The following is a 13,710-nucleotide window of genomic DNA, read 5'->3' as shown; positions in this document are numbered from 1 at the left end:
AAAAAAAAAAAAAAAAATAGAAAGATGATTGCTAGAAGATCTAATAGATTGTTGTGTAAAGATTGTAAGGTCTTACTGGGAGAGACTTTAATGTCTCAACATCAATTGCTTGTACTGGATCTGTATGTCTATAGGAAGCAACGAAAAAAGCCAAACTTATCTACCCTAAGATAAAGTGGGGGCATCTACAAGGAGCTAGCATATATTTTTTTGATAAAGTGGTCAAGAAAGGCAAATGGGACTGGAAAGGGAATACTAATGAAATATGGACTGATATGACGACTTATATAAAGAAGGTTGCCAAAGAAGTTCTAAGGGTATCAAAGGGTGGAAGTCGAACCCCTAGAGAGACCGGGTGGTGGGATAACGAGGTCCAGGCTGCCATTAAGACTAAGAAAGAATGTTTGAAGTTATGGCAAAAGACTAACGAGGCTGGAGCTAGGGCACATTATCAAATAGCCAAAAATGAGGTTATGAAGATTGTGGGGAAAGTAATGGCAAAGAAATATGATGAACTATATGAAACTTTATATACAAGGGAAGGGGAAAAAGAGATGCATAAAATAGCAAAAATAAGAAAAAGGATGACCAGAGATTTGGACCATGTCAGATGCATTAAGAGTGAGGATGGAAGAGTTCTAGTACGAAATGAGGACATTATGAAGAGGTGGGATGATTATTTGCAACCTACTAATGGAGATTCAATGATTGATAGGAGAGACTCAGGAGTGGAAGAGATTAGACATCATGTTAATTCTCACCAGAAATGTATACTGCAGGTTGGATAAATCGAGGTTATAGAAGCCCTACGAAAGATGAAGGTAGGTAGAACACCAGGACCAAATGAGATTCCAATTGAAGTATGGAAAAACCGTGGAGGACAAGGGGTGTCTTGGCTAACAAAACTATTTAACAAGATTTTGTACTCTAAGACTATGCTAGATGAGTGGAGGAGAAGCAATGTAGTCCTGATTATTAAGAACAAAGGAGATATTCAGAATTGCAATCACTATAGAGGTATAAAACTTATGAGTCATACTTGAAACTTTGGGAGAAGGCTATTGAAGCACGTCTAAGGAAGGAAAGTAAAATAATAGATAACCAATTTGGTTTTATGACAGGGAGATCCACAATAGAGGCTATTTACTTGCTAAGGAGACTTGTAGAAGTTTTTAGAACTCACAAAAAGGACTTACACATGGTCTTCATTGACATAGAGAAAGCCTATGACAAAGTACCAAGGAAGCTGATTTGGGATGTCTTAGAGAAGGTAAGGGGTGGGAATAACTATATTGATATAATCAAGGATATATATGAGTGAGTGGTAATGAGTGTCAAAAAGATTGAGGGTAAAAGTTACGAATTCCCGATAACTATTGTGTTACACCAAGGATCGGCCCTGAGTCCTTATTTGTTTGCATTCATAATAGATGACATAACCAAGCACTTACAAAACCCAGTTCCATGGTGTATTTTATTTGTAGATGATATTATTATGATAGATGAAACGGTGGAAGGAATTAATACTAAAGTGGAGCTATGAAGATCAAACTTGGAATAAAAAGGTTTTAAGATAAGCAGAACGAAGACAGAGTATATGATGTGCCCCTTCAGTCAGACTAGAGGAGGGGACGAAATGGTGAAACTTGAGGAACGAGAGCTACCCCAGAGTTATAGTTTTAAATACCTCGGTTCTATCTTTAACAAAGAGGGGGATATAGATGATGATGTTGCCCACAGAATAAAAGTGGAAGGATGAAATGGAGAGGTGCATCAAGAGTACTATATAATAAAAGAATGCCTATTAAACTTAAGGGAAAATTCTATAAGACAGTGGTATGACTAGCTATGACATATAGAGTAAAGTGTTGGGCAGTTAAGAAGAGTGTTAGACCAAACTGAGTGTAGCGAAGATGACAATGCTAAGAGGACTGTGCGGCAAGACCAGGAGAGATAGAATAAGGAATGATTGTATAAGAAATGAATTAGGGGTTACACTAATCCAGGACAAGCTCCCCGAGAATCGATTGAGGTGGTATGGCCATATGCAACGGAGACCTATAGAGGCTTCACTAAGGAAGATTGAACAGATTCATTTGAAGGGAGCCAAAAGAGGGAGGGATAGGCCTAAAATGACTGTTAATGAGTGGAAGAAAAGACATGGATATTGTGGGGCTTGATTTTAGTATGATCATGGATAAAGTTTTGTGGAGGACAAGGATCCGAGTAGCAGACCCTGTGTAAGGGATGTTCTTGTGATGCATCTTGGATTTATACTTTATTTGCTTCTCTTAGTCCCTTTTCACTTATTTTTCCTTATTTCATTGCTTCTTGATTCTAATTTTCATATTATATCCATGTAGCCAACCCCATTTAGTTGGGATAAGGTTATGTTTGTTATTTGTTGTTGTTATAAAAAGATGATCATTGTCATGAAAGAATCAAAATAAACCCTAACTAAACTATAACATAGTGGTAAGAAAGGGGTTGAACCCATAGAGAACTAGAAGGCTAAATCTACTAAGATTGAGGTAAATGTGTTTTGAAAATCTAATTTGTAAATCCAGAATTCAAATTAAAACTAAGTAAGCCAATTAACAAGAATAAGAATTAATGAAAAGAAACTATCCTTAGGTCTCGAATCTGTTTTGGTATTATTACTAATTTCTGGTTCACACTTTGGTTCAATGAAATAACAAGTTTCAATGCAACCACAAAAACACAATCTCTGGCTACCCTAAGCATAACTGATCCGATCAAGCACTATCATCTATCGCTTTCGCTTAGCACGCTTAGTTTGATTGGTTAAAGGCCATTATTAGTTTATTGTCAAAAATCAACATGAAATACCGTTGCTTGAATAAAATAACTGAATCACAAAGACAATTATTCTAAACTAATTTAACCATTGAAAATCATCCACAATGGGAGGGGTCTTTAACATTGAACAATCAAGTATGAATTCTAACCAGAAATTAAATAATAATAACTCAAAACTTCATCCAAACCTAAAGATAGACAAGGGATTTAGCCGCTTATAGTGCTAATGAATGAAGGGCAACAATGATGATGGTGGTAATGAACCCTTGGTGCAATGGTAATGACCTCCGTGCAATGTTGTCCCTGAAAATCCATCCACAAGAAGGTGCAATCCCATAAAGGAGAACAGTGAGAAGCAAAAAGGAAAAATCAGCAAGAGGTGGTGTAGAGCCCTGTGCCCTAAACCCGATTTATTGACCGATTGGTTCGGTTTGTAGGATCCAAATTGAAAAGGGTTGATGCGGGTGCCCTATGGTGCATGACGGCAAGGGTGACACCAAATGTAGGGTGGTCGGACAAGATTAAGCTGGTACTCGATGTGATTCACATGCCTAAGCCATGCCCTCGCACGTATCACAAAGCCATATATGAATAGGAAAGGTATGAGATCTTATTGAATGATGAGAACTTAGTCCACGTCAAGTGGTGGGAGCGAGATATGCGTAAGAACCCATTTTGCATCAAATACAGCAAGGGTGGCCTTGTTTTGGCCAACTGGTGGGTGGGCACTGGTAGGTGCGAGACCCACCAGTGTGCGGGAAACTTGAGCCCCAACAAGCCCAACTTGGGTGAGCACGTGTATTTCGGGTTCTCCGTCATAATAAAGTCACGTGTGCCCAATAACGCTGGCTATTTTGACAGGTATCTCAATTTAATGCATTCTGGTCCATAAGGGGCAAGACCAAACAGGCCTTAGTAGATATTTACAAACCAAGGTATAAATAACATTTATATTTATCTCTCTCTCCCATTTATGATTTTAACAAAAGTATGGTGAGAGGAGTAAAAAAAGAGGGAGAAAAGAGGAAGGAGAAGAGAAGGAAGGGGGAAGAAGGGTTCTCCCTTGATTTCAGAAGCCGCATCTTACATTTTTGTTGCCGAAATAGTGACTGATGCCTTGAGATCTACGTTTTGAGGTAAGTAACACCATAAACCCTTGCAATATGATGAAACCCTTTTGTGCTTGGTCAAATCAAAGGGTTAATAGAAACCTTATGTGATTTCTTTTAAGGTTTGAGGAACGGAAACCAAGATTTGAAAGTATTTAGTGACATTTTGAGTTTAGAAAGAGGTATCATAAGTTTTTGGGATTTCTCAAGCCAAGGTATGATTTGTTATCAAAAACCTTGATTTAACTTAGATCCATGGAATAATCAAGTAGTTGAAGCCTAAAATGTGTGGGAAATAAAGTTTGAATAACCCCCTTGGGTTCTTAAAGAAGGAATGAAGAAGGGAAGAAGTATAGCAAAACCCGCAGAACACTGGTGGGTAGCACCGGCGGGTAGTTAGACCCGCCAGTGTGACCCCTCAGTCTTACCTGGGCTTCTAGACCAACAGGCGGGTAAGATTGACGGGGACCTTGACCCACCGATTTAACCCACCGGTCACACCTGGGCTTCCGACCTGCCAGTAGCACCCACTGGTTTTGAATTTGCCCTAGGGTCCTACTGGCGGGTAGGACCGGTGAATAACCCACTGATTTGTGTTTCGGTGCTGTCTGCCTAGGCAGTTTGCGTAGGTGGGTTCTCCTACCCACCTTATGACCCACCTGTAACCTAAATGAACTCTGTTGGAACTCAAACTCACCAACAACCTTCTTCGCGTTATTAAATGCGTCGTGACCATATTTTACGTCTTTTTATAATTCTGAATTAGGTGTATTCTAAATTCTTATCTATGTTAGGTTTCGAGACATTCGTCTTCTCACTCCAGATCTTACTCGTACCACAAGTGCATATTCTCCTACAAGAATAAGTAAGTGGGAAGAGGACATTGATTTTATTTTAGGAGTGTTTATGGCATCTTATTCATTCAAACATTATCTTGACATTTCGAATGCCATTCTCATGCATATGCTTGACTGCAATTGGATGCATTTAGAAATGAACATGTTGTGTCTTTAGATTTCTAATTATTTGTTACTTATTGTGAATCTTGAGCATAGATTTATTCATTGATAGATTATGATGAGGATTTTCCGAACATGTATGGGATTCCTAGAATAGATGCCTTAGTCGGCTTGGAAACGAATGCATTGGTACACCATGGAATGGGATATGAAAGTACTATGCAATCGTACTATCTCATATAGGAGCATGTGGTTAGGATTTAACATTTTCTCGTGCTATGATCCTTCCCAATAGGAATTTATGTGTTGGGTTATCACTGGTGGGAAGCACCAGTCGCGGACCGCTATGGTGGCTATAAGTACGCCCGACTGATCATTAGGACAGTTAGTAACTTTGGTGATACATTTAGAGGTCCATTCGTACTGCTTTTATTTTCTATTGTGGTTCGGCCACGATTTACTTTTCTATTGTAGTTCGGCCATAATTTTCTTTTTCGAATGCTTATGGCTGACCTTCTTTGACAATCCTATAGATGTATCGTGGGATGGAGAACGTGGGGCATATGCGCACTGTGATTGTGAGTAGCACATAACCTATGACTTAGTAATGTTGCTTAGGTGAATAGGGTTAAAATGAATCATATGCATATAATATATTTTGATTGCAACTGCTTACGTGAGTCTTTCTTTCCATTTACTGAGCTAGTGAGCTCACCCCTCATGCACACACATTTTAGATGATTTTGTAGGTTTTCCAGTGGAGGAATAAGAGCCGGAGTCCACTGGTGAAGTTCCAGTGGAAGATTGGTGGGCCTTAAAAATGATTTAATCACAGTGTTGGATGTCCGTGCGAGAGTTGTGTTGCGGGGCAACAATAGATAATACCAAATACAGTTCTTTTTTATTTTTTGGTATATTTCCCTTTTTGTACTCTTGATAGTTAAATTATTATTTGTTGTATAATTATCATGCCTTTGGGTCTACATGTAAATATACTATGTATAACAATTTGGGTATCTAGAGTATATGGGGATTTACAGGTATTTATATATGACAAGACTTTCACTGAAATTACATTATTATAATCCATGTACCTATGACTTGCTATGCTGTGATTACTGTATGAGATGATCCTGGTGGTTTTGGGTTACTCAGAGGGAACCAAGTCACCGGTCCAATTCTATGAGAACGGGGCGTGACAACAGTGGTATCAGAGTGCGATGCTCTAATCACACACAACTTGCAAGATTTGTAGAACCTATAATAGGATTGGGGTTTGGAAAAACATAAAAGACATAACATAAAAGCTGAATTTACATAAAACTTAAAAATTTCACCATGATGCATTCATAAAATAAGAGTACCCAAAAAGTTCCAAGTAAAAGAGAGTATACACAACAAAGAGAGATTACAAAGTTAAAGTAGAGAAAAGAAGAAGAAGTGCAAAAGAAAAGAAAAGAATTTCCCTAAACAACAATCACATAGAAGAACCACTCCAAACCAGCTGTACCACTACTCATTCATCATCTATATCAATAACATCTCCTTCCCAAGACCTTGAGTTGACATGCAGGAGGCGGTCATAGTAGTCAAAGCGACAGTTCACCAAATCCACCTCCTCCTGAAGGTGTTTCATGCTCACCACCATATTCCTGGAGGTGGTGTCAACATTGCCAGATATGTCCTCTATCTCCATGGACATACTCACCTGAAACTCCTTGATAGCCTTCTCATGGGCAGCACACTCCTCCTGATTCTTCAGGAGCCTCTCTTGAGTTTCTTGGAGTGCTACCAACCTATCCAACATACTCTGAAAATTATAAGCCCCACCCGGAGATGGTGGAGCTACATCAATGGGGACCTCCTCCTCGAACTCCTCTTCCTCCTCTGCCTTGGGCACCTAATTAACGTCTTCCTCCTCATCCTCTCCCTCCTGGGCTGTATTTTCCCCTGCGGCCTCCATCAAATCTTACAACTTCATCTTACGTAAAATTCCTGGGAGAATCTATCCGATGGGGACCTTCCCTCCTCACCTTGTAAGTCCACCTGGATGTTCTCAAATATTTTGGTGAGGGACCAGGCATAAGGATAGTTACCATCAGATGGCTGAACAGTATGGTACTCTATGGTCTTCATAGAAGAGACAAATGCAGGAAGCATCCTTCAAAGCCATGTAAACGCAATATGTCATGTAAGCCCCTATGAAGTTTACCTGAATACGATGACCGGCTCGGGGCAGCAGGTTAAACTGAACTAGGCAGCTGAAGACCCGAAACTCTGGGATGAAGGCTGTCTCAAACTTATGGAAAACTGCATGACCACAAATGGTCTCGTAGACATGTTTCTGGAGGGTCTCACTCATGTATGGGCCCAAAGCCTTGCCCTTGGGTGGGCAGTAGTACCAAGTGCCCTCCATAGAAATGCCTAAAATGTCCACCAATAGCTCAATAGGGAGTTAAATGTCCCGTCCCTTTACCCTACTGGTAAGGGTATACACCCGATCATTAAATGACACATACAGGTTGCAGTAGAACATCCTGGCAAGGTCAGGGCAGCAAAGAGAGTCAATATAGAGCATGGCCTGCTAGCCAAGATTGGTGAATTTCTCGAGCTTCTGAACCTGAGAAAAGTCCTTTACCACGACATTCTTCTCCATAAGCACGACCCTCTTGGAGAAGGTAGACCAAGAAAGTGCAGCCTCAAGATTATGGAACATACTCTTATCATAATCCTTTAGGTCCACAAGAACACTCCTCCTAGCCTGAGCGCGAGGAGTAAAAGAACTAGTGGATGCACCCCTCCTCTTTTTGCTAGGAGCATTTTCACCCCTGAAAGAAGAGGCAACTTCCTTACCCTTGTGTGAAAACATTCTGCAAAATCCATGAGGAAAACATGAGAAACTGATAAAGATTTCAAGAGAAATTTATAAAAGCGAGGGATAAAAGAGAATTAAGGCAATAAGGTCATAAGGGGAAAATTAACATGAATCACACTCATAATGGGTACATTGTGAAGGGCAATGTATATTAGATGACAAACACGAGGAGAAAATCCTTATAGTGCTATGCCATAGTCATAACGTGAGCATATATGAATAATGAGTTGACAAAATAGTGTATTAGCAAAGACAAGGTAATGACAAAGTGAACATCATGGAGTCATAAGTTTGATGCATATTATACAAATAAGAGCCATGAAATAAGAGCATTACTTAAAGCATAGGGTCATGAAATTGCCCAAGCTAGTATTAACACAATGCATTCCCAGATTTCCAAAGGAAGAAAAGGTGGAAAATTCCTTAGAGAAGAGCATAAACCATGAAAGTTCCTAGCATTATGGAAATTTGGCAATAATATGTAAAGGAGGATTCAATTTCATACAAGTATGCATACCTTAACATTATTAAGGTCAAAACAAGGGAAAACCCCCAAATTTCCAAAAACCCTAACCTAGGAATGGAAAAAATTCATGCTAAGGAGAGATAAGTGAAACATATGTGTAATGTGACATCCTCACCACTATTATGCAGCCAAATGTAAGTTGATAGACTCATTGAATCATACATCATGCAAGGAAAAAGAGAGAGAATGGGAAAAACCCTAAAACAACAAGATTGGGAAAAAATAGTGTTAAACAATCCATGAAAATGACAAATGTGATGGTTGAGGAGGAAAATCATAGAATAAACAACATACCCACATACTACATTCATTCTAGTTGGAAGGAATCAAAAGAAAAATGGATTTTAGAGAGCATGAAACAAGAACAACAGAAATCCCAAAGTACAAAAGAGAAAAAAATCACTTACTTGCAATTGTGAAGTTGAGAATGAGAACTTTAATCCGAATGTGGGTCTGTAGAATGCTTGGTTGCAACTTCCCAACCTTGCTCTTGGTGCTTCAAACGAACTTGAGAAGAGAGGGAAAAGAGAGAGAAGAGAAATGTATGAAAATGAGGGCTTTTTGCCCTCATAATAGATTCGCGAGCACGATTGGCGAGTCATGAACCCAGTCCACCCGCCGGTGTAGGTTTTTGGGCCAAAATGTCCCAAAATTTTGGGGATTTGTTCCTAAAGCCTTGTGGACCCCTTTTTTTGCATGAACTATAAGTTGTTGAAGGATAAATTTGCATGCGTACTTGTGTGGGAGTGGTCGTGTCCTTGTGTAGGAGATAATAATATTGATGCGTGCTATAATGACGAAATGCACTATGATTACATAACTAGGGGCATGGTGTGCATTTGATTGTGCTTACATGTGATAAATGTGGCACTTAATCATATTTAACTTTGATGCAATTCAGGTACAAAGCATCATGGTATGCACTAGGTTCGATAGTAATACACGAGGAGCCACGAGGAGCCCCATGTGGTCTCCGTCTTGTTAGACGACCACCTAATCTGCAGGGGCCCTAACCTCGGGTGGGCCCTAGCCGGGAAAAAATAGTTGAGGACCCCTTATGCATAAGGTACCAGATACTCCTCCCATCCTCACTCCAAATGATGTTGCGGCTCTCATTCAATAGTCGCAACAAACATTTCAGCAGCAGTTACTCCAGCAGCAACAGACCTTTATAAATGCTGTAAAGCAATAGTTGAACCCTATGCAAATGGGTTAGCACCCGTATAGGATAACTTTCCTACAAGATCCTCCTATTGTGTCCGGTGGATCTCCTCAAGCACCACCAGTAGATGCATAAGGGGGTACACCACCTCCAATAGCACCATAAAACCAACTAGGGACTACACCTCCTGTGGTGACTCCACGGTTTCCACCTTTTGGCACTCCTCCATATATGATGCCACTGTCGTATCAGTACTATCCGGCTTATCCCCCATACTACTCACTGGCAGTCACTATTGCAAAGGTGGTGCAATCCTTTAAGAGGCACTTTCCACCTATCTTCACCAGGGTGGGGAGTGATGTAACAACCCAAGAATACGATAAGTACCAGACCCGCCTTGGAGATCGGTGAGGTGTCCCACCAAAAATACGACAAGTACCAGCCAGGGGGTTTGGGAGATCAGTGAGGGTGTGCAACTTTAGTCCCACATCGCCTAGGGAGAGATTCTTGGACTAGTTAATAACCTCTAACCTCTTTAACATGGCACAATACGTTTTAAAGCCTTGAGGCCCATGGGCCAAAGAGGACAATATTGTGCAAAGTTAATGGGGTCGGGGCATTACAAATGGTATCAGAGTTGACCCCAATAGCATGTGGGGCCACAACGAGGACATTGTGATGACCCAAGAATACGGCAAGTACTAGGGGGTTTGGGAGATCAGTGAGGATGTGCAACTTTAGCCCCACATCGCCTAGGGAGAGATTCCTGGACTAGTTAATAACCTCTATTCCTTAACATGGCACAACGCATTTTAAAGCCTTGAGGCTCATGGGCCAAAGAAGATAATATTGTGCAAAGTTAATGGGGCCAGTGTGTTATAAGTGATCCTTTAGAGCCAGATCGGTGGATCCAAGGGATGGAAAAGATATTTAAGGTAGAATGTACAGAAGCTCAAAAGCTCATATATGCTGGGTTACAGTTGAAGAATGAGGCCTATTCATGGTGGAAGGCTTCCAAGCCTATTTGATGACAACCCACCTAGAACCAACGTGGGAACAATTTACGGAGTTGTTCTTGTCGAATTATTACCCCACTAGTTTTAGAGATAAGGAAGTAGAGTTCTCGGCCTTAACTTAGGAAAACAAGTCCGTCCCAATTTGAGGACATATTCTATTTTAATCCTCCACATATGAAAACAGTAGAGGGGAAGGCAAAGAAGTTTTTGAAAGGGTTGAAGGTGTCTATTGGTACAATATTGGGGCCTATGAATTTGATTAACTATACACAGATTGCATAAAAGGCCAAGACTATGGAAGACAAGCAAAAAGGAGAGTCTTCCACCACACTAGAACTTTGGAAGAGGTCCAACCCCTATGCGGAATTAGGCAACCCAAGCAAGAGTTTTTGTGGGCCATATAACTATGGTCCATCATATCAACAGCCTTACAGATCATCGAGTTATATGCCCCGACTGGCTGGTAGATCAGGTACTACCTCTTTTCACCCGAACACTAGCACGGTGCCTATGGCCCCCAAGCTACCTCGTCCGCCCACTGCACAGGGTCAGATACAGAAAGCACCACTACCAGTGCAAGCCTCCAAAACAGATGTTATATTTGTAATTCACTTAGGCATTTTGCAAAGGATTGCTCATACAAGCCAACTGTTGTACAGAGTTAGCCACCTATTTATAGGCCTGCATTGACTCAAGGGGGCCCACCTCAAGGGAGAATGTATGCATTGTCAGCCGAAGAGGTTGAAGCAAGCCTTGATGTTGTAGCAGGTATCCTATCTCTCTCGGGTATGCCAACTTATGTGTTATTTGACTCTGGTGCATCACACACTTTTATATCTAAAAGATTTGCTAGAAAGATTGACATGACACCCAGGGCTCTAGAAAATAAATTGATTGTTAGTACACTTATAGGTAAAATAGCACAATTAAATGAAGTGTATGGACCATGTCCTGTTGAAATAGGTGGAAAGAAGTAGGATGCCCAGCTTATCAAATTTAACGTATAGAATTTTGATGCCATATTAGGCATGTGTGCCAAGAAATAAATTAGAGTGGTGAGTTATGAAGGTGAAGAGCTAGTGTATCAAGAAAATAGGATAAAAAGACCCATAGAGGTTCTCATCTTTTCCTTACAGGCGGTAAAATTACTAGAAGATGGATGTCAGGGCTACCTTGCTTTAGTGCAAGATGTGGAAGTGAAGGTTACACCGTTAGAGGAATTGAAGGAAGTTAGGGAATTTTTGGATGTCTTTCTAGATGATCTAACCTGGCTACCGCTTGATAGAGAATTAGAGTTTACTATTGATTTAGTTCCTAGAGCAGCCCCAGTGTCTAAAGCTCCGTATAGAATGGCACCACTAGAATTAAAAGAGTTACGGACTCAGTTGCAGGATTTGTTAGAAAAGGAATTTATACGCCCGAGTGTTTCACCTTGGGGTGCTCCAGTTCTGTTTGTCAAAAAAAAGGATGGGAGTTTGCATATGTGCATTGATTATCAGGAATTAAACAAGTTAACCATCAAGAATCGGTATCCGTTACCATGCATAGATGACCTCTTTGATCAACTGCAAGGTGTCAAAGTGTTCTCAAAAATTGATCTCAGATCTGGTTACTATTAGCTCAAGATAAAGAACAATGACATACCCAAGATAGCCTTTAGGACCCGATATGTTCATTATGAATTCCTAGTGCTGTCTTTCGGGTTAACTAATGCACTGGTAGCTTTTATGGATCTAATGAACTGAGTATTTTATAATGTTCTTAATAAGTGGGTTATTGTTTTCATTGATGATATTTTGATATACTCAAAGACGGAAGAAGAAGCATCCTAGGAGAAAGAAGATGAAATCCAGGCTAAATACCCTCATCTATTTGACTACCCGGTGACTTTAATTTTGAGCAAGAAATTTTTAAAGAGGGAGGTAGATGTAGAGCCCTGTTCCTTAAACCCGGTTTATTAATTGATTGGTTCAGTTTGGTCTTACAGGGTCCAAACCGAAAAGGATTGACGTGCGCATTATGGCAAGGGTGACGTCAAATGAGGGGTAGTCGAACAAGATTAAGCCACTACCCAATGTGATTCGCACCCCTAAGTCGTGCCCTTACACGTGTCACAAAGCCATGTACAAATAGAAAATGTATGAGATCTTATTGAATGATGAGAACTTGGTCCACGTCAAGTGGCGGGAGTGAGATATGCATAAGAACCAATTTCTCACCAAAATATAGCAAGGTTGGCCTTGTTTCGGCCAACTGGTGGGTGATCACTAGTAGGTACGAGACCCATTAGTGTGACTCACCTGTGGGGGAAATGTGGCCCCCAGCAAGGCCAACTTAGGTGAGCACATGTATTTCAGGTTTTCCATCATAATAAAGTCACACGTGCCTGATAATGTCGGTTATTTGACCGATTTAATGCGTTTTGGTCCATAAGGGGCAAAACCAAATAGACCTTAGTAGATATTTACAAACCAAGGCATAAATAACATTTATGTCTCTCCCTCTCTCCCATTTATGATTTGAGCAAAAGTTTGGTGAGAGAAGTAAAGAAGAGGGAGAAAAGAGGAAGGAGAAGAGAAGGAAGTGGGAAGAAGGGTTCCCCCTTGATTTCTAAAGTTGCATCTTACCTTTTCGTCGCCGGACTAGTGACTAATGCCTTGAGATATGAGATAAGTAACGCCATAAACCCTTATAATATGATGAAACCCTTCCGTGCTTGGTCTAATCAAAGGGTTAATAGAAACCTTATGTGATTTCTTTGAAGGTTTGAGGAATAGAAACCAAGATTTAAAAGTGTTTGGTGACATTTTGAGTTTGGAAAGAGGAATCATAAGTTTTTGGGGTTTCTCGAGCCAAGGTATGATTTGTTTCTAAAAACCTTGATTTAACTTATATCCATGGAATAATAAAGTAGATGAAGCCTAAAATGTGTGGAAAATGAAGTTGGAACAACTCCCTTGGGTTCCCAAGAGAAGGAATGAAGAAGGGAAGAAGTACAGTAAAACCTGTAAAACACTGGTGGGTAGCACCGGTGGGTTGTCAGACCCACTGTGTGACCCCCTAGTCTTACCTGGGCTTCTAAACCAACAGTCGAGTTATACCGGTGGGTCAATAGGTAGGTAAGACTAGTGGGTACCTTGACCCGCCTATATAACCCATCGGTCACACCTAGGTTTCTAGGCCTACAGGTGGGTAGGACTGGCGGGTATCAAGAGCCGTCGGTAGCATCCACCGATTTTGAAT

This window comes from Macadamia integrifolia, unplaced genomic scaffold, assembly GCF_013358625.1.
Source record: "Macadamia integrifolia cultivar HAES 741 unplaced genomic scaffold, SCU_Mint_v3 scaffold451, whole genome shotgun sequence".
Taxonomy (NCBI): Eukaryota; Viridiplantae; Streptophyta; class Magnoliopsida; order Proteales; family Proteaceae; genus Macadamia; species Macadamia integrifolia.
The sequence above is the reverse complement of the archived record's forward strand: the minus strand, read 5'-3'. Positions refer to the sequence as shown.